Source organism: Plectrocnemia conspersa, unplaced genomic scaffold (assembly GCF_051122295.1).
Source record: "Plectrocnemia conspersa isolate PC_06_02 unplaced genomic scaffold, ASM5112229v1 ptg000012l, whole genome shotgun sequence".
Classification (NCBI taxonomy): domain Eukaryota; kingdom Metazoa; phylum Arthropoda; class Insecta; order Trichoptera; family Polycentropodidae; genus Plectrocnemia; species Plectrocnemia conspersa.
In genome coordinates this window covers 11,474,457-11,501,069 of record NW_028277176.1, presented here as the reverse complement: position 1 = coordinate 11,501,069, position 26,613 = coordinate 11,474,457, and the positions used below count along the sequence as shown (strand labels likewise).

Genomic DNA, 26,613 nt, shown 5'->3' with positions numbered 1-26,613 from the left:
TTGTTAAATTTATTTGGAAAACTGCATTAGTAAGAATCAAAGAGCTAAGCAACTAAAAACGTAAAGGTGTTCTTTACTGTTTTCTTCAATTATAATGGAATAATTATGTAAACAAGGAATATTACTCTGATTTTTCACACCGCTGATGTGAGAAAATCTAAAGAAAATGATCAGAAACGCGGGTAAACAAGTTTTTAATTTTGTACCATGATATATCGTAGTTATTTGTTTTTTTTTATAAAAAACGACACCGTCGTGATATCGTAGCCACAGCATTTACAAGATATGCACTGCTGCAACTTTTCCTTGTTTTCGCAGATAAATTGGACATTGAAAGGATAATGTTTTGCGATCATAGAAAATATCTTGTTTCCCCGGGTGCTCTCACCCGCTTCCTCAGGTCGTGTGTAAGCCGAATTCGGCTCATTAGCGACTCTAGCACGTGAGCACACGCTTTCCATAGACAGAACTGAAAACTAACTGAGTTCAGACTCTAATAGTTGTGGTTTAAATATTATAAATCAGAATTTCCGCAAAGCTTGCTAAATAAAATAACAAAGCTTATTTGTAGGTAAGCTTCTCTTAATAAATATGTATATATACATATATTAATTGCACTTGAATGTTACTATTGAGAGACTTATTCATATATTTCGTGAATAAGTATCTTTAAAAGCTCTAAAACACACCAAACAATTACATTGTTATCTAGGTTCCACGAAGCTTAATATATATTTGTGAAAAGCTGAAAACCTGTCATCTCTACATTTTACATTTTGAGTGGGAGCTTTGAGATGAGAGGCGAATGCGAGAATCGGAAAATTTATGTGGAAATACAACTCAGGGAAAGGTCTTATGGCACAATACTACCACTTGAATCACTCAGACGTCATCTTCGTAGTCTCTTTTCATATTCGATCTTTGGCTGAATATTTTTTATTTATCTTTGCTTCAATAAGCCCAGGATTCGACATAATTAATTTTAGCCCTGAAATAAATAATTATGCTACTAAATACTCTCATTAGATAAATTTTGCCTTATCTGAAGTGTAATAGAATTTAGTTAATTATTTTAGATTCAGCCTTATCGTCGAATTCTACTGGGCTGCACACATTTTGGATAATGTGTATATAAAATAAGTTTATGCAAAGTATGTTTAGGGTTTATACACCCGCCAGTTTATGTATACATCGTCGTGATGGTTGTAATGAAGACATTGAGCTAAATTAGGTTAACTCTAGACAAAACAGCTATGTGCCGCACATAATCATTATTTTACACATAAGTCCGCATCCAAACGTAGATCAACTGCCTCATTTGGATTCCAATCGTAGTATGCCTTTTACTACCCCGCTGTCATTATTAAATTTTCCGAGAGTCGTACGCGACCTATGGCATATCGAAACAAAACTCTCGAATCCCGTTCCAGTCGTCTATCCAGCCTCCCCGGCGGTAAATAGGTTAAAAGCTGCGTTGTGTGCCTCTGGCGCTAGACTACGCGGCGTCTAACCAATTCGCGTGGCACACTTCAACAACACTGTTATACAATACGTGCTCCGTGGCTGAACAGCGTTCTTTGTTGTTCGTTTCTGCTAGGGGGAAATTATCGAGTTACCGCAAATCCATGGAGATTGTATATATTATGATGTGATCGATGATGGCGTTAATTGCTCGCTATCGTGATTAAGATAAATTATATCTGTAGATTACAAAAACTAATAGTGGATTTTTTGAAGTTAAAAAATAATAGTTAGACTATTTCACCGTAAACTATTTCAGTAAAAATATGTCTGAATGTAGATAAAAATGTACAAATAGTAGAAAGAATTTCGTTTATGCAATACCTGATTTTGTTTTCACTTCGCCAGCTGTCCTTATCATAAACAAGTGGCCGGCAGGCCGCTCTGCTACATAACATAATTACTGGGAACTGCTAGGTACCGTTAGACTTGCCTGAGATAAAATAAATGTATTCCTTTTATGTTGACACTTGGCACATATCGTACAAAAATATCGAACATCTTATATTCAATTTTAAAAATTTGCGCTAAAATATCGGTCAGAAGGATATATGCATAGGTAGGGTGGGCCGATATTTTAGCCTTCTACGATTAAAAGGGATAATAATATTATATTTTAATATCTTACCCCGATAAAACTACTTAGGTTAATCACCTACAATGAGCATCATTTTATTCTCTGCTTCTGCTTTCAAATAATTTGGGCATTGATATTTTCGTAGTTCTATGCCATGGAGATACCATTTTGAACAAATAATACCTACTTCAAATGTATTTAAATAAAATAAAGAAAATTTGCTACCAGTATTTCATTTTATAATATCGGTAGTAGCGAAGGTCAGGTTTTGCCTTAATAGCGGTATTACCAGTATTGCAATCGCTAGGCTCTAAAACATATTTTTAGTTTAAAATCATTAAAATCAAATTATATTGATCTTATGACTGCATTAGATGCTTTAAAAATTGTCGAAAAAAAATTAAATATGGATGTTTCAAAGAAATTAATGTTAAAGCAATAGAAATAGTCGAAACAAGATTAGAAAATTTATGAGTTGGTTGGTGATTATTGTTAGAAGATGACTGCTGTGTAAATGTCAACAGTAAGCTAAATATTAAGTTCAAATAAATAAAACAAGTTTTATTGTTCCTTTAATTTATTTTGTAGTAATTTTATACTGTTAATAATTATTAGGTAATTAAAAAAATATCATTGGCAGTATGAATAAAAATAAAAATAAAATGAAACGTCAAATATTGCAAAATATTAGATCCATATCCATGTCCTTTTCTGACGCCCTTTACGAGTTTTGATGAATTAGAGCGAGGCTTTTGGATTTTAAGGTTCGTTCGTGCGGAGGCATTCCATTTTGTGTGGGTTTATTATTATGATTTATCGCCAAAGTTCAAAACCTTTCATCCGAAAACTTCTGACGTTCCGTATCTGATTGAACAAAATTCGGGATGTGCTCTCATTGTCTGAGCAGATTACAGATTCAAAAGATTTAATTGGGATGATAATTGGAAATTCTTTGATCTCATAACCAATTAGAACATTTTTTGAGGAAATACTGTAATTTTTTATATACTTTACGCATGTATCTATTTATAAATAAGGAAAAAAAACCATTAGGTGTATTTATACATTATATCTATAAATAGTAAAATAATTAACGTGATATTTAAAAAACATCTACAATAGAAATATTTTATAAAATTTTACTAAAATAAATAATTTATTGCCCATTTATATTTTTATATGTTATAATATTTTTTTAAATTCACATGTTTATCCTATATTTTAATTTTGATCGTTTATTATTTTTTTCTGATTGTATGCTATTATTATTCTAAGAATTTGATATTTATTAGGACCCTGAATAATATATTTATGACTAAGCTATTAATACAATTCTGACCAAGGTTTGATTTTTATTCTGACCCAAATTGGATTAAAATTCTGGCTCTTTTATTAGTTGTTTATTTATAGATGAATAAATTATGTATGTAATTTATGTGACGTACAATTTGTTTTTTTAATAAAATAAGTAAATATTTGCAACAATGAACTGAATCGTCACGTTGTAATCATTCTAAATCAACACAATTAAATTATGTAAGATGAGATAACATAATTTGAGCATGCTGCTAAAAACGAATTTCTAGGAAAATAAAATAAAATAAAATCAGATTTGGTTCAGCCAGGTTGTTATTTAAAGTTGCCAGGAGTTAACTTGCGCTTCAAGTTGACTTGAAAAAATTGACTACGGCACAAATGATCCATCACGTATTTTTATCTTATTCTTAAATTTTGATAATATTAAATAGCACAAATTTGAACGGCTGAAATATCAACTGATTTTTTTTAATAATTTAAACTTGAATGTCAAGTATACGTATCATACGAATAATTTATTTTAGGAACTTGTTTTTTAAAGAATAGCATATTAAATATTTGTTTCTTGACTAGGCAAAATTTTGGTTGCTTTCAAAGATAGTTAAGTTTATCTTTAATATGTAAAAATGTCGGGTACCTTATTTACCTTATATATTTTTCATCAATAAATGTTAAAATTTTGATCCTAAATGGCTTCGCGCAACTGTTTACCTTATGTAGTATGTTTGGTGTGACAGAAAAATATAACAATGATAAGAAAGACGACAAGAGATATAAATGATTTGGTATACTTAATAACTGTAAAATGTAAATACTGTTACATTACCGCGATTCAATTTTGAATGCCCCTAGTACACCGTGACTAAGTTAAAAAATATCAAAGGAGGTTTTCAAAGCTTCTTTAATTAAATCCAAAAATAAAATTCTTTTGAAATATATTTTCAGCTTTGTAACTTTACTTTACGAATATACCTCGTACTTAAAGGCGTTGGTGCATCGTATTGGAATAATATGATTATTTATGAGAAACGATAGAGAGATCTAATCTTAATAATCTAGAGAGCTTATAATGTTTCCAGTTGTTATATATGCTACGGTGTAAATAACAATAATTGTTTAATAATATCCACCAGTTCAAAACATTTAAGGCTCTCAAATAATTAATAAAGGTTGAGACTGCATCTCCATACAACCATACAACATAACGCAATTTTTAACATAAAAACGTAAAAAGATTGAGTTAATATGTACTTATAATGGGAAAAGGTTTTATCAACTTATTACTGGTTCTTTACTGAGGTATTGCACACATATGGCAAACAATATTGATTATTTAAAAGTGCTATTTTGTTTAGTTTCAAGCGTTTTTATGCCACGAATATTTTATATATTTATTCAAAAGTTTCTCTACGAAGATTTCCAGTCGTACGTCGAATCCATTATTCCTGGAATCTGGAAGGGGAGGGGATATATTTAAAGCAAAACTTCATAGATTTATATTTCATTTGCGATAGAATTTTTCATCGACTAGTCATCCCTTATCTATTTTTTCATAGGAGCCATATGTAAGGTGCATGTAGATTTTCAGGATAGCAATAAAAGCATTTTCAGTAGGAATTTTGGTGCTGATCAATTTTGTACTGGCCACCGTGTTAGCACACGTATACGAGCACACATATAATGAAGCAATTTAGCGCATGCGTAAAGGTAGTTTTAACACTCGAACGACCGACGGGGCATTTATACATTACGTGATGTGTAAAAACAGCTATTTTACGAGAACTTTGCGCAACGCAGTTATAAAAAAATAGCTTTTGAATTAAAAGCTTTTAAAAAGCAAAAAATATCAAATGTTATAAATTATATATATTGGTACATATAATACAATTATTTTATTAGTAGTTTTTAACCTGTGGGTCGCATAAAATCAAAATTAAAATTATATAATTTGTATTATTGTTTCATTCTATTTATATTGAGATTTTATATTTGATTTTATTTATATTTAATTTTATTTATATTGAGTTTAAATATATTTATTTTCTCTAAAATATGTTTATATCTACAAAGAAACTATAATCAATATAAATAAAATTTAATTGCTGGATTTGTAAATTACTTTACGAAATGCATTGATTTTATTTAGTACTTGTTTATTAACACGGTGCCATTCCCAATTTAACAGTAATGAAACGTTCATTTTCTGTTCATCCCAAAACCTAATCTAAACGAATATAGAAATTTGTTTAGGTTAGGTTTGAGTTTGAACAGCCAATCGACGTTTCGCAACTGTCAAATTTGAGCGTGGTGCCGTGATAATAAACAAGTAGCGAAATTCGCTTTAAATAAAATAATTAATAAGTGCATTTTTCCCTGTTAACCTGTTATCGGAGGTCAAATTTAATCCAAAATATATTTATTCATTTGCTTATACATTTTATTTATTTATATACAATTATAAATTATTTTTTACATAGGTTCGTTGCAAAGAGTTATTCGTGGGGTATTCACTACTCTGACCAACGCTCACTCACACTCGTTCACACTCAAGCTATTTAAATTTTAAACCGTATTTTTGTAGCAAAAAAACGTTCTGCTACATATGGTATATCGAGTGAGCGTTTGTCAAAACAGGGAAAACCCCATAAACACAAAAAAAACAGGTGCTTGTAGAAATTTTACGGCTTTTGTTTCGGTCTGAGGTAGATTATGTTCAATCAAAATAAAAAAAATAATTAAATAAATGTTCAACAATAAAAAAAATTAAATATCAATTTTTTCCCCTTTAGGATACGCTACGCAACACATATTTTTTCGTGAAAATAAAATCAATGCAGTTCATCTAATACTCTACTAATTATAAAAACGAGCTTTTTTATTTTGGGTTTCAAAATATTCAGTTTATTCGTAAATATTTTTTTAAAAATAGAATTAAAACAAGTTTTATGATTTATATTTGGATCTTATGCAATCCAAAGATTGAAATCACTAATAAAATAATCTTAATATGTTTCAATACAACTCAAAGCATATGATTTTTTTTGTTTTTTAATTGTTTTTAATTTAAAAAGTATCGTATTTCACGCGCTGAAAAAAAGCACGTAACTTAAGTGTTAACACGGCTTTTGTACATGCGCCCATTTGAGTATGTGAGCAAGCGCAGCGGTGGCCGGTATAAAATCGACCAGTACCGGAATTTCTAGAGGTATTAGACAATTAATCGAACTACTGTTGTGTATTCGATGTTTGTTTTATGTTAAACTAAAATCAAGCATTTTTTTAGAATTACGTGTAGTGAATTAGCCGTAAACATTGTTATGTTTAAAGCAAAACCAAAATATTTTTATTGTTAACAGTATAAAAAATAAAGTGCGCCTTGCCCCATATACGTATTTATTTATTCACATAAAGTTCTTAAAGCTCCAAAAATCACTCGCAGAGGTGCAAAGTGTGTAACATTTCAGACCATTTTTAACGCGAGATCCCAAAGCGGACTTCGAGCAAGTCGTCAAAAAACGAAAATAGGACATGGCTGTGAAAGGGTGTCGTTGTTGTATTATTTCGCACGAAGCAAAAATGCTCCACATTTTATGTGTCAATTTTGACATTTCGTTTGTGTTGAAAATGGCGTGGGTGCGATGTGGGGAGTCGAACGGGGTGGCGAACATTAAAAATTATTAGCGCGTATATAAAGCTTTTAATCTGTCGATGCTTACGATTTATTGCTGAAACAGGATCGTGTTTCAAATATATTAATATACTTGTCGCGATTATCAAGTAATAGCTGTTTTATTTTTAATAATTATTTCAAGTTGCGGGCTTTTTATCATTAGTGTTGACCTTTAAGAATATGCTCAAGGGAATCAGGGTTTTTTTGGGAACGTTATTATTTATACATTTACAAGACGAATAATTTCCCAGCATAATAACCACGTAATTATCACAAGCATGGTATTTTTTAATTTTATTTTATATATGTATATTTTGTGTAAATATATTTTTAATAAAAATGTATTATATTACTCAAAAGGGAATTCGAAAAATTTATTACGTTTTTTTAATTAATAAAGGTCCAACAAGAGAGATGAAAAACATGTCGAACATGAAAGATTTTTTTTTATACTATAAACAGCTCTCATTATGAATCGTGAATGCAAAAAGAAGATCAAAAAAATAAAAAAAACTCTAGTGTTTGTATAATATATTATTATGAAGTTATTAAAATTCAGAAACCTACTCCGTCTTCAGAGATTTATCACATCCCATATACGATATAAACAATCAATACCATTTAAACAATTGATTGTGATATAAACATGCATTAAATAAGATTTAAATTAATATTCGTATAACAATACATATTTATCATTTAAAAACATATTAAAGCGATGTGATTCGTAGACGAGCGCTTTGAGGAAATGTAACAAGAAATTCGGCGTAGCTCCGCTTGGTTTGAGTTCGACTACTCCAGTCCAAGTTGGAAACGAAGTGATTGAGTGTGTTGGTTTATGTACATTTGAGAGTGGGGGAAGTTTGACATCGTAACAGTAGATTCGAAATCGGAACATTTGAAGTCATGGATGCTTCGGCTGAAATATTTGACACCGACCCTTGTTATTTGTTAAAGTAATATCCAACAGTTTCAGTGAAGTTGTTCGGAAATATAAATAAACATGGTTTAATATACATATACTCGGATACCTATCTTAATAAATCTGAGGGGCAACAGTTTTTGAGTATTGTGACCCATTTAGCGAGTCCTTTGCAACTAATTTAGAAACCAAAATTTTGGGTTGTACTTATTTTTTAAAACAAATATTCAGATATGTATTTAAATCGTTAAATTACTACAAATAACTGATTATTATAAATAATATCATGGAATATATTTCACTGAGCGATATTAATATGCCAGTAATCCATCTTGAATTTCACAACACTTATATTGTAGTAGCACATCATTTACTTAGATTACTGTTACGCGTGCCAGCTTTTACAACTCTCAATACTGACTGATTTAAATTAATCATTACATAGTTACTCTTCAGGACACTGCTTAAAACAAAGGTATAGCATTCCCTTCTCGAGGCATAAATACCATTAATTACTATTTTGTATATATAAAACCACAACCCAATAACTTTTTTGGAGCTGTGCTAAACTTCATTAAAGAGAAAAGTTTATAGGCTTACTTTATAGAGGTATTTATAACAACTTACATTGTAGAACCAGAAATTTCAAACACAAATTTACACAATGGCAATGAATCTGGATGAATTTTGTAAGCCTTAAGACGAATATATTTATCAGTACGATGAAAAAGCTTTGCGCTTCTTTTTAACGTGGTGATTAATACCTGACTTGAAGACTTGAGCTAAATTACAATATGAACCTTAGTGTTTATCAACTTTTATAATGTCTGAGAGATCTGAATTAGTGAAATACACTGATTGATTATCACAAATAAGGTTTTCTTAGATTTTCCTAATCTCACATTTGAATATGAAAATAAATAATTTAAAAATAAAATAAGTCGTGCATTTATTTATTGATTGTGAGGTGTGATAATAGCTTATTATATCCTATAATTAAGTAAATATATTATAATATAACGCCAGTAATATTGCAATGGAATATTTACAATAAATACATAAATCACCCAACGTGCGCAGTTTCCGATTTCAGTAAATAATATATTTTTGCTTAGTAAATAATTCAGTTTTTGATTAGTAAAATAAAATAAGTGGTCCGTAAATATAAGAAATGATTAGTAGACATAATTAATGATCACTATTCATTGATCAGTTGCCATGTGATTAGTTATTGTTAAATTCTGTACTCCACTAGCAAATTTTGTCTTAAAAAATAGTTGTAGGGCGATACATCAACTGTTAAGGCCAAAATCTTCCGAACGTATCATTTAGGTTAGGATTGAGTTTGAATAGCAAATGGACGCTTAGCAACTGGCAGTAATTTAAACACCAACCATCTATTGTAATTATCGATCATCATATATTAAATGCTGATCATTTTGCTTAGATCTATTTTTAAACTTGTTCCAAATTGTCATGATTCTGTTTTTTAGCTGTTATTTTTTGTCACAGTTCTGTTATAAAATGTTTGTATTTTCATGGAATCCAATAAACACAAACAAACTGTTGGCGAATTTTAACAGCAGTTCTTAAAATAAATAATAATTATTTGTATTACAGTAGTTTAATTAGGAAAATCAATACTGATATTAAAAACATTGTTCTTTATTGAATTACTTCAATACGTATGTATGTAAAATTAATGTCTATAAAAAACTTTTCAGAACAGGTAGGTGCAACGAATTAGACCTTGAACAATTTTAATCAACCCTTATTTATAAGGCGTTTATAAATAATACACCCCTCGAAGCCTTCAAGGTCTCGCTCGGCTGACCCGGCTTCGTTTCAATAAAAATAAAAACAATGAATGAACTATCGGCCACGACACACGACACGTAAGACTTTTTCAAGGGCCGACATTAACGTCACAAACAGAGCGCATAACTGACCTACTACTTGACGTGCATCGATTCCCTAGCGGCGCCACCGGAACACCAATCTGGCAACATAAACAGGCACAGGCGTCTTTGTGTACGGCAGGAACTAAAAGGAAAGCGGTGCGAGGGTAGCATTTGTCGACCAGGCTATCGATTTAGTCCCCCGTACTTTCGCCCTACGCCCAACCCTCCCCCGCGTTCCGACCTCCTCGTTTGGGTGGCGAACCCAGACCTTACCCGAGTAATGAATGTATCAGCTGAAACGGTATCCACGCGCTGGATACGCAAACACCCCTCGGTTAACCCTGCACGACGTGCCGCTTAGCCGTGGTCATTTCGGGGTTAGCACGGCTCAATTAAGTGTTAAGGGTGTTTGCATTAAAAATTGACTGAGAGTGGAACAGGGCCAATGAAAATTCATGTAACGTTGACATAAAATGGGTTCATGGGAAAATTCAACGACGACGTTAAGCCTATGTGGAAATTCCGAGGCAAGAACTTGTTACAAAATTTTATGTGTTTTATAATGTTTGATGATAATTTAAAACTACAGCTAATAATATTCTTTGTAAACAGATTTTTTTTAATTGCGATTGTAGCGTGAACTTTCGAGCGCGAAGCGCGAGATTATGAGCGCAACCATGAAACCACTAGCGAAAGGGACAGCGAGCACGACATAAAAGCATTCTGTTATATTGTAGGTAGAGGTATTTATACAATTTATGATATTGAATAGAGTGTATTTTATAACTAATAAGATTTAATGTAAATAAAACATATACTGAATTCTATACATAGATGGATTAAAGTGTAAAATTGCTAATTCCATATTTAACAACTTTATAGGAGAAATAAAAAACTAAATAAACAACTTGAAAATAGGAAAATAAAACAATATCTCAATTTTCTTGATATTAAATTTTGGTGTTTAATTGGAGATTTTGGAGATAGCAATTTTTTGAGCTTGTGTATTTCGATTAATAGTACAAGATGACATTTTTAAGTAATTTTCAACCATATGTGGAGTTAGAAAATTTACAATTTAAGCCACCGATATTTTGAAATATATATTTTTACCCAAGAGAACCCAAGATTTCACATTTCATAGAATGACGACGTTATCAACTTGACCGATTTTCGAATCATTAGTACACATATACAATCTTTATTAGACAATAAAAAATAGTCTGGTTTCGCTCCAAATCATCATTATTGTTCAAATGATCAAGGAGTGAAAGGGACGTTGAAGTTCGCCTAATTATAATAGGTATATAAGGCGAACACAGCTGTACTGAATGACTATTCAGACATTTCAGTTCAAAACTTCACCAGGAACATTTCTAGAATCCAAAACACTTAGATTCCGACTTAGAATTGATAGGAGTTATGTTCAGTTAGCATCAAGTAGAGCCACGCAAAATCGACAAAAATTATTTCAAATTTCACAATTTATAAAAATAAGCACATGCACATTTTCGAAACTTTATTAAAGTAAAATTTTGGGAAAACATGCTTATTGATTTTCATGGAATTTGATACAACTTATATTTACACATGCAGACTGTCGAGTAATACTATTGAAATTCTACACCATTTTACCAATCAAACAAAATTTTAAAATAGTTAATTTTAAGGACTAAAACACAAACACCTCCTACCTTATCATAGCCAACTCAATTTAATCTCACCTATGGTAATGATTAAATCATCTGGTAAAATTTTCTTTATTTTTTCATTTAGAATCCAAAAATATATTGTTTTTCTAGACTATAAATAAAGTGTAGTAAAATTACTACCATATGGGAAGCTTAAAAATAAAACAACCCTTATCAAGTTATTTTTATTTAACGCTTTGGCGTTGTGTAATATGTTATTTATGTATTATTTCTGAATAAATAAGGAAAAGTTCTTTCTAATTATAGCTCTTTCAAATTAATAAATACCTTTTTGTGCTAAAAATACATTAATCGTAAGAAACTCTGAATATATAATAGATGCTTTATGAGCAACGCGATGGAGCAGTGGTGAAGCCATTGTTTATAAATTAAATTTCGTGGGCTTAAATCAGCAATAAAATAGTGCCGTCACAATGGAAAGCATATAAAACCCAAATTTTGCCCAATAGAAGAGCGAAAAAAGCAATTATCCTTTCTCAGATGTCAAAAATCCACGTCAAAAGCAATAAAATCGCAGTGGGAACTCTCGTTACTGATTATCGCTCGTTACCGATTAAGATCGAACGCTCGTTATCTTATATGTACCAGAAGTTTTTTATATTGTATAAATCAGAGCATTGTTTTAAAATTACAAATCGTCTCTATAGATACTTTTTTAAAGGCATGGATAAATAGTGATTAATTAAAATGAAGCTAGCTAGCAAATCTTCCGTTGCAATATACTAGTCGTTAGCCCAATGTGTTACAACGGGGTAAACACAATTAACAACTACTAAGTAAGTAGTGAGACATATATTTAATTAATTATAAACCTTTAGTACAGCTAACAATCAATATATGTTTATCAATATGCACGAAACTGCTTGATTTTATTTTAATCAGAAGACGCAGTCTTTGGTGATCGATCGGAATTAAAATTTAATATTAATCGGTAATTTCGATATTCCAGATACGATTAAATATTAAAAAAAGCAATAAGGTCCATATTGGATTCGAACTCAATTTTTTTCTGGTATTAGTCAACGGTGTATCATGCTTGTAATGATATGATATACTCTAATTATGTTTAAAACCTGTTCAGTATTATATACTAAACTATTTGTTTATATCTAGCATAGCATCAGAGCTAAAAGAAAAACAATATGTCACTGTAATATAGCAGTATAAAAAAATATTTATTCGCAATTTCTGAATCTCTTTGACGTGTGTATCCTTCCGCAAAATTCCATGTATTTGTCATTGTCGACAAAAGTAGGTCGCCTTCAATCCCCTTCAAGATCCAGATTCACATCTCATTTCCTAAGCTTTTTAAATCAACATCAAAGAAAATCAATATGGACTGCCTCATATTAGTTACGCGCTTGCGAATAATATGCAAAAATTCCGATTTGCGTGTTTATCTCTAATCTTTTACTTTTTTAATCAAGATTATCGCTTTATCCGGATGAAATATTCCCAGAATTATTCTGAGCAATGGGGTTATTCTCCAATCATATTTTTAAGGATTTGGAGTTTCTAAGAAGCACTGGAACAATTATTAAACAAATATTCATTTGAATTTGTGAGATTTACTTATAAGATATAGGATTAACAAGAAATTAATGATTTATTGGAATAATGCTTGTGCGTAGTACGGGTCGTATTCGCATTTGTATCCTAGTGTATTTTTTACTAAGAGCCCTGAGATACAGTTGATTGCATTCAGGCATAGCGTCAACTCAATGAAACATTTTTGAGGTTGCTTAGGAGCGCTGTCGAAAGTATTTTACAGGAAAAGGATTGTAAAATTACGCATTACACAAAAAAGTTTATTAACATACATATATCAGTTTAATATATAAATCTGCGTTTTTAAGGTGCGGGCAAAATGTTAAATTCAGTAACAATTCGATACAAAAATAATTATTTTTGTTCTAGAATTATTAATTATTGGCATATTGAGATTCACTGCACGAGATTTTTCTCAAAAAATTTATACTCACATATCCATATTCTGCAAATTAACACCTTTCCAAACTTTTTAAATGTCCATGAACTGATATAGGCGACACGTTTAGCTTTATGCTGTATCGTTAATCTTGGACCTGCTTTGATGGCAGCCCTAATATCCTCACTAACAACCCATAAGGACTACGCAAACTTACGTAGATATGTATTGTAAATTCCCGGAAATAATTTTTTGTACCACATTTGGCTTTCTAAATTTAATGGCATCTCTACTCATTGCATTATGATGTTTTATAGCCTAACTGGGATTATTTTCTCTCCACTGCTATTGTTGATTTATGGTTGAAAATATTGATAAAAAATTATCATTGATACGACTACTGTTAATAATCAGCAAAATAATAGTGAAATTATTGATAATATATTTGAAAATGTAAGAAAAAAATGCAAAGACTAATTGGGAAACTTAAAACTTTTGTAGCATAGATTTGTTTATAGCATATATTATACATATAAATCAGATTATATCTGTCGATGTATTAATAAATAAAGTACTTATTTACAGCTTAAGCAAAAGTAAAACTAAGCATTATGTAATATATTATATAATGAAAACCAATATAAAAGACATTTGTATATTCCTTAAACAGATTTAGAAAACAACATTGTATTTATTTCAATTAGTATATAAACGTAAAATGTATGTAGTACTTAGAGCAATGTAAAATATTGGGTTCACGCTTATAAATTGCTGTTATGTGCACTAATTATTATTTTTTCAATTATTCTTTGATCCTTGCACAACTTTTAATCCATAAAACTACTAGGATTTTATAATTGCTTAGTAAAGCTTAGTAAATCTCTGATTTTAAGCAAAAATGACTACGAAGCTCGCATAGAGTTCACAATCGTATAAAGTATATAGACGATAAGTAGTTTATGATTTTATGTGTTGATTCTTGTTTTAACGATTGAGAAATAATCGGGTGAGGAGGGGAGAAAGAGAAGGGTGAAATGGAGCGGCAGTCGGGGATGCTTCTCGAATTTTCACTACTACTATATATGTCAACGTTCCTATGTATATGTTTAAGAATTTATTATGTATTTTTTGATGTGGACGTCGACCACTGAGTTAGGGTTTCTCTGTTAAAACTTTTTTTTGAAATAATTATACATACATAAAAAAAATAAACAACAATCCTTGTAGATGTCAAAAGGAAGACATAATTCTAGAAATAAATACATATGTATTGTAAATACACAAAGGATTTCACTCTCGAGTATCGTGTATATTATTTAGAGTATAGAAATATTTTGCATCCCCAATATATATTAGCGTTGGAGCTTTTATTTATTTTTGATTTATATCTTAACCACAATAGGACGAACCTTTAAATGAATCGACCGCTCTGTAAGTCCCGTTCAGCACACAACAGGGTGTTCACAAACGAATCACACAGACACGTCACTTCCCCGCGGGAAAACCGGCGCCGAATGGCGGAGGTCAGAGCAGCGGACGCTCGATTCGCGCTGGCAACACTCGAGCGTTCATCGATGCACACGACAACAAAAAATATATCGCTACGGGGAACACTGGGGGTCGCTTTTCTCGCAGGCCGGGTCGGAAAATCCGCGTTTTCCCGGACGAGTCCGACGGCGCAATGGAGATTTTCCCAGTTTGGCGTAGCTTGTTCGAAATGTATAGTACGTGCGTTCCCTCCGCACGTTTCGTACAGATATCGAGGCAACAGTGGTTCTCAATATGCTTCACCGCTGAGCTTTCGGAAATTTTGAGTTGTTCGAAGCGGATTTAGAGAGTGTCATAAATAATAACTGTGATAACAAAGCTATAACTATATTAGATGTATAGCATCGATGTATTGTATAATTACAAAGCTCTCAAACCCTCTGTGTGAATTAAAATATTTATCTCTCTCTGTAGATACATTCATTAATCGGATTGTAATGACTAATTAAAAAGTGTTTTAATTAGTCATTACAAAACTGTGAAATTTGTATTGTTATTTATGAATTATTATGTGTAATATAATTTATAATCAATAGATGCCGTCCTATTCTGTACTTTTGTATGACTCACGTAGCTGCTAAATGAATACAAATATTCTAGGTTTTTTACTCGTTTTAAAAGTAAGGCATATTTAATGCTATTAGAATTTCATATTACCGATCTATATTCGAATATGTTAAAGAGAAATGTGTCATATACAATTCAGAATGTGACTAAATTTTTGGTGGGCTATGAATTTCGCACATTGGCTACACGAGGCTTTAATTAAAAATTTCACTACAGGAAATACAAAGCTTTTTTAAAATATGTGACAACATAACATTTATTAATACTGAATCATAGACAATTTATTAAAGCTTATTTACACAATGATTTAGGATTGTATTGTAGAGCTGATAACTATCGTCTTTAATATATATATTAATTATTTTTGTACTCTAGTGCCCCTATATTTTGCTATACTTTTTTGAGTATTGCAAACTTTTAAAAAGTTATTCGATAATTATCAAAGTAATTATGGAATTAATAAACATTTTGTATGGTGAAGTATAGAATAGTAGTATAAATTGGTGACTAATACCTTAAAGTCTGGGTTCGAATCCCATATAGATTCTAATTTTTCAATTTCTATCGTGTCTGGGAGAGCGAAATTAGTGATTATTATAAAATTATATTTTCGATCGACCTTTGCAAAGATTAGGTTTTTCTATACATTTTTAACCTCACGAAGGAATATCGGCTAGAATAATAAATTAAAATCGAGCCAAGTCTATTGATTGTAAGCTGTAATAATAGTTTATAATTGATAAAATAAAATATTTACGTCTTTTAATTTCAGTCTTGTGTTTCACTATTTACTTAGTAGTTGTTAATTGTGTTTACCCTACTGTGACGAATTGGACTAACGCCTGTCATGTTGCAACGAAAATTTACAATTAATAAACGTTGAAGGATTACTATATAAATAGAGAATTTTAGAATGCCTTTTTTTTTAGAATATATTTTTAATTATTAACAGTGTATTTTATTCAAAAATTTTCCTTGGCCCATATGTAGAAATTTTGCTTAATATTATATACAGGGAGGTGAAAATGTTGCTCATGAGAGAAAAAGATTTTCTTTGAAAAATGAGCATTAACTTCCTGCGTAAGACTTCATGAGCATTAACACGCAATATGCGTAATTCTTTGCTGTTTATAGTTTCTGGGCTTTATTTTTTGCATTCTGAATTTTATATGGGATGTAGTTGCGAGTCCAAATTCAAAATGCGCCAAAGGGAGCCATACGAAAAGTCCAAAAGCTGCGAACGCCGACGAATCGACAATTTCAGGTCTTCGGCCACACTTTCACTTACAGCAGCAATATTCTCGTTTGAACGGGCGCCATGATGATGCACAGGCCTTACCCTAACTCCAACGCTTCCTGTCTCTTCAAATTTTTTCACTACGTTGCGAATTGTTTGCTGAGTAGGACGATGAAATTGACCATAATTTCATCTTTCTGTTATTTGTACAGCTGTCAACGAATCAAATCTAATAGAAGTGTGTTGTGAACTGTCATTACCGGTATCATTATGTAGAGTAGCACAGTTTTCAGTCGTGGGCACTTCTATTTGGGTTTCCGTTTAGACGACAAGTAATTTATGCATCTGCATAGTGAAGCAGGATCCTGTGCACGTGGCTTATAAAGCTTTTAAACAACTATAAGGCGTTAGATAAGGTGAGGTAGTTCTGTTTGTTTTTGAACGTAATTATAGACCAGGTATATAAGTAGAATTATTATCAATAGTGACGTTATAAATTTTTTTTTAAATACAATATTTTATGTTAATAGACAATAATGTACTTTTTAGGGCATTGTCTTAAAAAGTTGTATTATTTTAATAATCAATAGCCAGTTTTTATTATTTTTCATATCTGACGTATGTAGTCTTAACACCATTATTGACGATTAATGATTTGAAATTAAAATAATTACGACTTAGTCATACTAAACTGTTTTTATATTTAAAATTGTTAATTTGTGCAAATTTTATGTACATATCTCGAAAGCAATCGCTTTAAGAAGTGGATTTTTTCGCACAGGCCGTCCAATTAAAAAATATCATAATTAATGAAGTTAAATACGCGCAAAACACCCTATCGATCGTTTTCATAATATAATAAATGGGTTTTATATACACGTTTAATATTGTTGAAACAAGCTTGTTTGCGCGCTACGTTTTGAGAGTCGCCGCGGAACTTGCGGGGCAGACAGGAGAGCTGGGTGGGTGGGTTGTGGGTGTTCGAAGCTAAATAGAGCCTTCGTTTGGCAAACCGGGGGCGGGGGCTGAGCGGCATGCCCGGGAAAATTTACCGTGAAAACTCTACACTGGCCGGTTGGCAAATCCGACAATCCTGGCCCATGACGAAAAAAATGAGTTCATCGTTTTATCATTTGTATCTCTGAACGGGTAGCGTGTGCGTTGTTAAATTCGTTAAAAAAATTGACATTAATGTAGGATCGCATTATTAAACCGTCATATTTAATGTGATGTAAATGTAATTTTAAATAGTTAAATGAAGCGTTAAAAATGTTGGTCGATAAATAAGCTGTTACGGCCTATATATCGAAATGCAAATGGATGCATTGAAAAATGTAACTAAAATAAATGATCATGTTATGGCCAAATAAAAATACACGTATATATATTTTTTACATTAAAATTTAAATATGAATCTCGCAACACACTATAATTTATAACTAAAAATTGAATAACCTGCAAGTGAATTGACATATTTTGGTCTTGAGGGCAATTTTTCAAGCCATACTTTTAATTTATTTTTGAAATATTGCTATATTAAGCAATTAGGAAGGGTTGTGTAATATTAAATTTAATTTTTTAAACAGTTGTAATAAATCAAATAGAAGTCCAAGCTCTCCCTGGCCGACGGAAAACTTTATGCGCAACTGTAACAGAAGTACGTGTCGCTCGCTGCGTCTCTTTCCAGCGTTGGTCCTCGCCATGTCCGTCTCTCTCTTTTGCGCTTCTATTGATCGCTTTGGTTTGGAAATTGTCTCTTTCGCACGTAATGTATTGAGGTACGGAATCGCTATGACCAGGGTTGGCGTTTTCGCCAAGCGATATTTTTTCAACCGTCACGCAATTTTTCCTCGTAGTTGACATTTTGTAGGAATTTATGGATTTCGTTTTATGTAAATATTTCATATTTTAACCTTTTAGTACATTAAACTGTCTTGTTAATCTTTTTTACTGTTTTATGATCGGGTATTATCAAAGGTATAACAAATTTTGGGTTACCCTTTTCGAAACTAATGAAGTATATACAAACATACGTTCAATATAGTCAGCATTTTTTTTTAAATATTTGCATAGCTTATTAAATAATTTTTAATGGTGTAATTAAATTTTGAAGTATGAATTTTATTTTTATGCGAAATTGCAGTGTAAAAAAATTATTACGTAACGTGTAAATAATGATATATAATAGTTGTAAAGTTTATTGGGCACACCTTTGTAAGCCAAAGTTGCCAGCACTGCGTAATTAAAGCATGATAAGATTGATAATAAAATAATAAAATAATATTATTTTTTGTTTATAATTAAGATTTTATTTCCTTCACCGAAATTATATTTTCCCCATTACAATGTATGCGCCTATAGCTACTAAATAAGGGCTATTTAAGGTTTGCCAATAGTTAAAACATTGTTGAAACAACATTCAATAAAAACACCTGAGTAAAGGACGTTAAATTTCAAAATACGCGTTGTTAAAAATATTTTTTATGTTATAATAATAAATATCTAAAAATTAGCTTTTGTTTTCATTAAATAGTTAAAACATAAAAACTTTAATTAAATATTTTTTAACAATTTCTCGCTGCATAGTTTTGTGAATCATATTCATGTTTTTATTTTAATAAAATTAGCTTTTTATCTATTGTTGTAATATGATCGGCGTACATTAGCCATTCTAGCTCAATTTTATTATTCATTACGATAGATCAGGTAAATCTAAAAAAAAATGATCGGAATCAATAATTCCGGCCTCTCAGTAAAGATAAAAAAACAGTCGTTTTTATATGGGATTCGATCCCAGGTCTTGACTTATATCACCAATATACTCGTTTTTCAATTAAATTCTTAGATTTTATAAAATAAATTTCATATGTGTACTCGTAGAATACTTAATAAGATTATTAATTAAAAAATAATTTTAAATTGTAATTGAATTTCATAATATTATACACACATATTTTTTGGGCCTTGTACTCTTAGAATCTTTTAGTAGTTGCATAATTATTAGTTTGCTACTGCGGCCCTTACATAATCGATTAAGTACACTGCGCGAACTGAGTCTAAACCTGACCTCCTACCTGGACTGTCGCGAGTGACAGCCACAGTCAAGTAATCCGGAACGAACGAACGAACTATTGATGGTCTCCAGCAGCACTAATTTATTTTAGGATTGTTAATGCGAGTTAATGTTTATTTTTTATTATTTCATCGTGATATTAAAAAGGATTAACACCCGACGTGAATCAATTATCTGAAAGTCCCGAAATATAACGTTTTCAGCGGGATAAATATGAATAACGACCCGCTTTATTGCACCCCAATTCACGATACTGATATCGATGTGAAAGAGAGACGAAAGATGCGCAGAAAAGAACGTAGATATTACGGTGGTTCATTTGTGTTATACACCCTTTTTTGGTTCATCCCGGTCAAGGCATTTTCGCACAGTTTGTATTTAAACAAAGAATGGAGAAGATCGTTAAGCGGAAGCGCATTAAAGCTAGGTATACATTATGTACATAATTTATATATTATAATATACAAGCGTTACAGACAATGCCTGTAATCCAGACATTTAAGCTACTAACAGGAAAAGAAGCTCACATTTTATTAAGTCTTAGGCATTTTAAATTTTTTCCTCTTCATTAAAAAATCTATTAAATATGTCCGAAGTTTTAACTTAAAACTATGAGAGTTTGAAAATCATAAAGCAATTTTTATAATACCTAATTATATAACTAACTCATTATAATCATAAAAAAATATTTTAATAAAATATTATTAAAAAAATAAATCTGGCAAATTAATGCTCACGAAGTGAAAACTTTTGTGTCTGCTTTCGTTTTGATGTCAAATAAATGTCTCCCAAAAGAGATTAAACTTTTTTCTCATTACGTTGCACGTAAATAGGACGATAAACGTTGATTATACGAGTTTGCACGTAAATTCATAATTATACACAGAGAGTTAATAATAGAACTTCACACGTTGTAGGGTGTTAAAAAGTTATGAGTTTGTTTCTGAACAGATAACAATTAAGCATTGAGATAATTTCATTACTTAATTAAGTATTTTAAAATTAATTTAAGTAAGTAACATTTTTTAAACACTTTTATATAAACTCAAAACACCGCTTTATTGTCTTGTAAGTAGACAGCAGTGTTGCATATAGTTTGAATAGATGCCTGGAGATGGCAGTACAAATTAGGCATGCAACACAAAGATATTAGTAGCTTATATAAGCCGTGGTACTTGCAACTTACAACAAAGTTAAAAAGCCCATTTAAATTATTTTACGAATCTGTATTTAATATTTAAGTGACTCCAGAAGTTAATGGATGAAAAAGTTATTTATAAGACTCTTTTGGATACAGGTTTGGAATACATAGGCACCGTGTAGAAAAATCGCCGAATGAGTGAATGAAATAGTCTCAAGTGTGAAAATTAATTGTGTATTGGTCTATATTGATCTGTAGTTGTTAAAACCCTGTATTTATAAAAAAACATGCTCACAATAATTTTTGTTAGGATCTACAACGCTATTTTAAAATAAACATTACTATACAATGACAGCTCGAACGGCAAGCGTTTTCTTCATCTTTATTGTTTCGCATACAATCGAATCGATCGCGTCTTAACGCATCGATTTTAGTCCATGTCCATTATATATATTTTTTTCATTACCCAGGTTTTCCGAACACACGTGGATCGTCACCATCGAAATGCGATAAATTAACTTCTGTTTGCGGCAGATGTTCCCTCGGTGGCTGGCGGTGTGAATAAAACGTGAAAAATGTACGCGACCGCAATATGAGTGTGTAGATATGACATATCCACTGTTGACGCGGCCCTATTCACCCATTCAGGGTTGCTAACATACAAGTTGGATCAATCCCGAAATCGGGGACGCCGCAGTGGCGGCGGGTAAAATGGAAAAGATAACATTTATATAAATATAAAATATTAATGTATATTATGAATCGTTGTGTTTCAAAATACGATATAAGATACATTGTTTTTCTTAGTATTTTGTAATTTTCAATAGTAATCGACAGTTAGATTTGGCTTCGCAAAAAGTGTAATGGCCCACGTTTATACATTAATATTGAGTTACAGAGACAAAGACACATACTTGTCAAATATCAATCAGTTACTGCGAGACCTTGAGGACAATTTAAATAAGCAATATAAAAATAATTGTTCCATTAAACGAATTGTACGTGTATAACTATTAGTACAGATTAGGTGCGAGCATTGGTCAGAACAGTGACAACTAGGGATTCCAATCCCGGGATCCCGGGATCCCGGACGATTTTCAATACCCGATGAGTCCCGGGATTATAAAACATAATCCCGAATTTTTCGGATTGGTTGATTTATCAAGCACAATCGAATTATTATTGACAACATCGTTATATTTCGTGTACAAACTTGCGCGAGTTGCACATGTCATCTGTGAATCTTTGAGGCTGTGAGTCTGAACGTGCTTTTTCAGCAGCAGGCTGCTTAGGAACCAAAATCAGATCAAAGCTAAATGATAAAACACTTGATGCTTTGATGTTACTTCGTGAGCTTTATTCAAAATAATGTTTTCAATTAATTATGTCTATAAATGTACATAGTATGTACATACATTGTCAAAAGTTCATTTTCTTCTTCTTAAATAAATATTTAAGACCTTCCCTTTTTTATTTTTAATATATTATTTTCTATTTTAAGTCCAATACTAAAATTATACGTACTTTATACATTGTACGTTATAAAAAACAGATGTAAAAATAAATTGTACTATTCATTTTAAATTATTTTTATCGATAAAATAACATGAAAATTATCCCGGGACTGGTCCCGGGATCCCGGGATCGGCTAATTGCAATACCGAAATCCCGGGATCAAAATTTTGGCCCGGGATTGGAATCCCTAGTGACAACTTATGATTAACTCCGAATCCTTTTCCGAAGAAAAAACTCTAAGATTACCTTATATAAAGGCACAAAAAATTATGTTAGTGGAACAAAGTATTTATTTAAATGCACATATCTCTTAAATAATTCTCTGTTAAATTGCATCCATTTATCTTCAGGCTCAATGTAATGCTATGCACTACTCCTGTGTTCTGTGAGTGATCACCGTTGTGTTAAAAGATTCTAACTAAAAAAAAGGAAATTAAAATACGCGTTAATTTCCTTTTTAATAAGTTAGTTTCTTTAGCTTAATCCTTTGGATGCAAGGTATTGTTAATTTTATTTTTGCATCACTATGCCATGTTTTTTGACAATCTTGGAATAAGTATTTCAACAATTCTACGAAAATAGAACTAACAAAATTAAGTGGGATCTGTACTATAGATTATTCTGCATCTATATGTAAAGCTAATAGCTATACAACAACTAAAATATAGACCTTAAAATATGTATCTATAAGTGAGCAGAAACAACATTTATCAGCATTCCAGTCCGATTTTATATGTAGTCTTTTAATTTTCAGTTTAAATTTCAGCCGAAAGAAAGAAGTTGTTTCAATCAGTCTCCCAAATAAATTTTCTAACAAATTTTCTAAATATAAAAAACGGTTTAAATAGGTATACGATTTTAAACCTACGTTTTTAATTATTTATTATATTGTAAATCTTTTGTAATAACATGACAGGACTTAAAACAATGTGTTACAACAGAAAAAAACATGTTTAAAACAAGTTAGTATCATTGAGACGGAAAATTTAATTATTGAGATTAGGAAAATCTAAGAAAACCCAATTGTGAAGATCGATCTGAATTAGAAGTAAAAAATAATCACTAATTCCGATCTCTTAGGCACGATAGAAATTGAGAGACACTTATGTTCATATAGTCTTTCAGTTATTAGTTATCGACTTTACCACGGGTGTATCGTGCTGGTAGCATTATATTTAATTTTAACTTACGATCGCTTTATTTATTGTATTTTAAGTAGAATATTTTATAGTAGATTTTGAAATTCGACGATCTACATATTCAGTACATAAAATAAAATAAAAAGGCTCGCACTTGAAATTAAAACGAGGAGAGGGAGTTCTGGCCTTTTGCCAGATCTGCGGAGATCTGACCTATAGTAATAAACCTACACATTGTATTAGAACATATCTTTGAATGTGTTATATATACATATTAGTACGTATATGTGTGTTGAATAATCCATACCCAAGCGTCGCCGTCTTATGTAATATTATATAAAATGTATAAAAATCCATACGTAGGTTTCGTGTTACGCATTTTAACTTAATCGAAGCGGTAAGTTATTTATTTAATTTTGTATAGTTACTTATTTAATTTACAATGTGTTTAATTGATTTTTTAGTACATTTTATCTAATGTTATAAGAGCATTTTAAACATACAATAGATATTATTAAAAATATTTTTTTAAATAATATATGTTACCAAGTGCAGTCAATGGCTGTCAAATGGCATAAGTGCGGTTTCAATGACACAATAGCATTTAGGAGAGCCAAACACTCAACAAGCCGCATCATAAATAATACACCATTACTATTCGTCCCTTTGTCGCTGCGCTCCCCCCATGGATACTTTATATACCCTCATGGCGAAGAGGGGTATCACAAATTAAATATAATTCTATATTTTATTTAGCTCGAACCGAATTATAGCGTAACCCTCGTGTTCGTGAAAGGTGAGCGGTTGCAATTATTATATTATGGAATCATTTTGTATTATAATTTGATTAAAGATATAGTAGATGTTACATTTAATTAACATAAAGTATTTTTAGAATACGTTAAGATGATATTTTACGTTAATAAACGTTGATTTTTGAAGTATAAAAATATTAAATATTTTTTTACCTTGCCATGTAATAATGCTCATTACAAAATTAATTAATTTCTAAGATTTACAAAATAAAATTTAATATCCTACGATAAAAATAAAATAAGTTTAATTGAACGAAGTAGATGTTTTATCTGATTTCTGTACTATTTTTTTCTGGAGTAATTTAAAATGTCGAAAAACATTAAATGCAAGAACATGTTCTTCACTTATTGGCTCTACATTTTTTTTACCGTTTTAGAGCAATGCAATTATGATTATTTTTTTTATTGAGCAATATTGATAATATTCCTAATAACATTTTTACCTTGCAATGTGAATCACTGTTGATTTATATGATATAAGAATAAATATGAATCTCTTTATATGATTTTAAAATGTATCAGAATAGCTTTAACATGAAAAATCAACTTATATCGAGTCACTCGAAGAGTACTGCGGCACCATTGTGTCTGCGGCTCTTTTTTGCCAAATTTGGCATTGATCTGTCAGCGACACGGTCATGTGTGCCAAGTCAACCCTTCTGACACGGGTGTGACGTTTATTGTGCCGTTTGCTTATTGTTATAAAACACAATTTTTACACTCTGTCATAATGACAACGTGCGTGCGATGGGAAAAGCTCTGCTAAACCCGACCACGCGTCAACATTTTCAACTTTTTTTACACATGCATAACAAAAACGATAACGTTTATTACCGTTATCAAGATTGATTATATGATATATACCACGTCAAGCATAAAAGCAGTTTGAGTTGATTTTATAGGGAAAGTCTAGTTGAAATAACGATAGTCTGACTTGATTATATTAAGGAATATATTAAATATTTAATTGATAGGAAAACTCTCTCAAATTAATCTAGCACTCTTTTTATATAATGATAACAGTAGACACTGTAATAAAAAAAAATCGTACACATACATCCACAGGCTTAGGCTCAACCATAAGTCTAAGGAAGGATATATCTCACCTAGACAAATTGGGCTGCGAGACGTGATGTGAGTTCTAGTAGCAGAAAGGTTCTAAAAAGTTATTTGCACTTCGTGGCTAGTAAAATTTTTCTGAATTTCATAGTAAATGTGTATAAAACATAGCTAATGATATACTTCAGCTATTTATTTTATAATGCTAAAAATGCAAATAAATTATATCTTAATTATTGATCTAGAGCGTAAGATTTGTTTCTTCGTTCATTTTTTATATTTCAAAATGACTTCCTGATCCACGGTTTGGAGTAATGAAGTAGTGTTGAGAGGAAGAAAATTTATTTCAAGTCATTTTCAAGGTATGGAGGATGAGCAGGAATATTATTCATAACTAACAAGACTTTTAGTGTCTTCACTGAAAAAATAATCATCGGCTCTCAGTTGAGAAGAAAGTGACATCGCTCGTTAGCAAGTCGAAATTTATATTTAACATTTTTTTAAAATAGTATGGCTTTCAATATGAATAGTATCTCAGCATTCGACATATATTTCTGTAATCCAAATGGTTGGGTGCGACTGTCAGGTGTTGCTGCGGTGCACCAAAAAGCATATCATTGTCGTCTTTGACGACAATGAGCGAGTGCTGACCGACAATGGGCCATATGTGTTATTGTTGGATTGTGTTTGACTGGCCGTTAACAAGCTTGTCCCCGGGGAATAAACACTTTTTGCCTCATAGCCTGTTTGTTTATTTACCGGGCTGCCGACAAGACATGGCCCTGCAAACGAAGGACGACGAAAAATATATATATATATTCATGGAAAACGTCGAAAACAACTCAATCGGCTTTGTATGCCTATAAAGCGTATAAAATTGAAAAATGGCATGTATAAATTGGCTTTATATTTTTACTTTTATTTATAGGGCACTTCTCGATATACAAATAGGATGATATAATATTTTTTTAA

At 31.1% G+C, this 26,613-nt stretch overlaps 1 protein-coding gene across 3 annotated transcripts in view; it reads right to left on the bottom strand.

Annotated features, from left to right (window-relative positions):
* Positions 1-26,613, bottom strand: part of LOC148228199 (putative sodium/potassium/calcium exchanger CG1090) — a 252,929-nt gene that overhangs the window by 8,387 nt on the left and 217,929 nt on the right. Inside the window, exon 1 of one of the 3 annotated variants that reach the window (XR_015811692.1) lies at positions 14,957-15,246. The exons of 1 other annotated variant lie outside the window; for it this stretch is intronic. The gene's annotated coding sequence lies outside the window, so the exon portion shown is untranslated. Of the gene's footprint in view, positions 1-14,956; positions 15,247-26,613 lie in introns of those variants that run through there. One more of the 3 variants, XM_088200352.1, reaches the window with a different exon arrangement.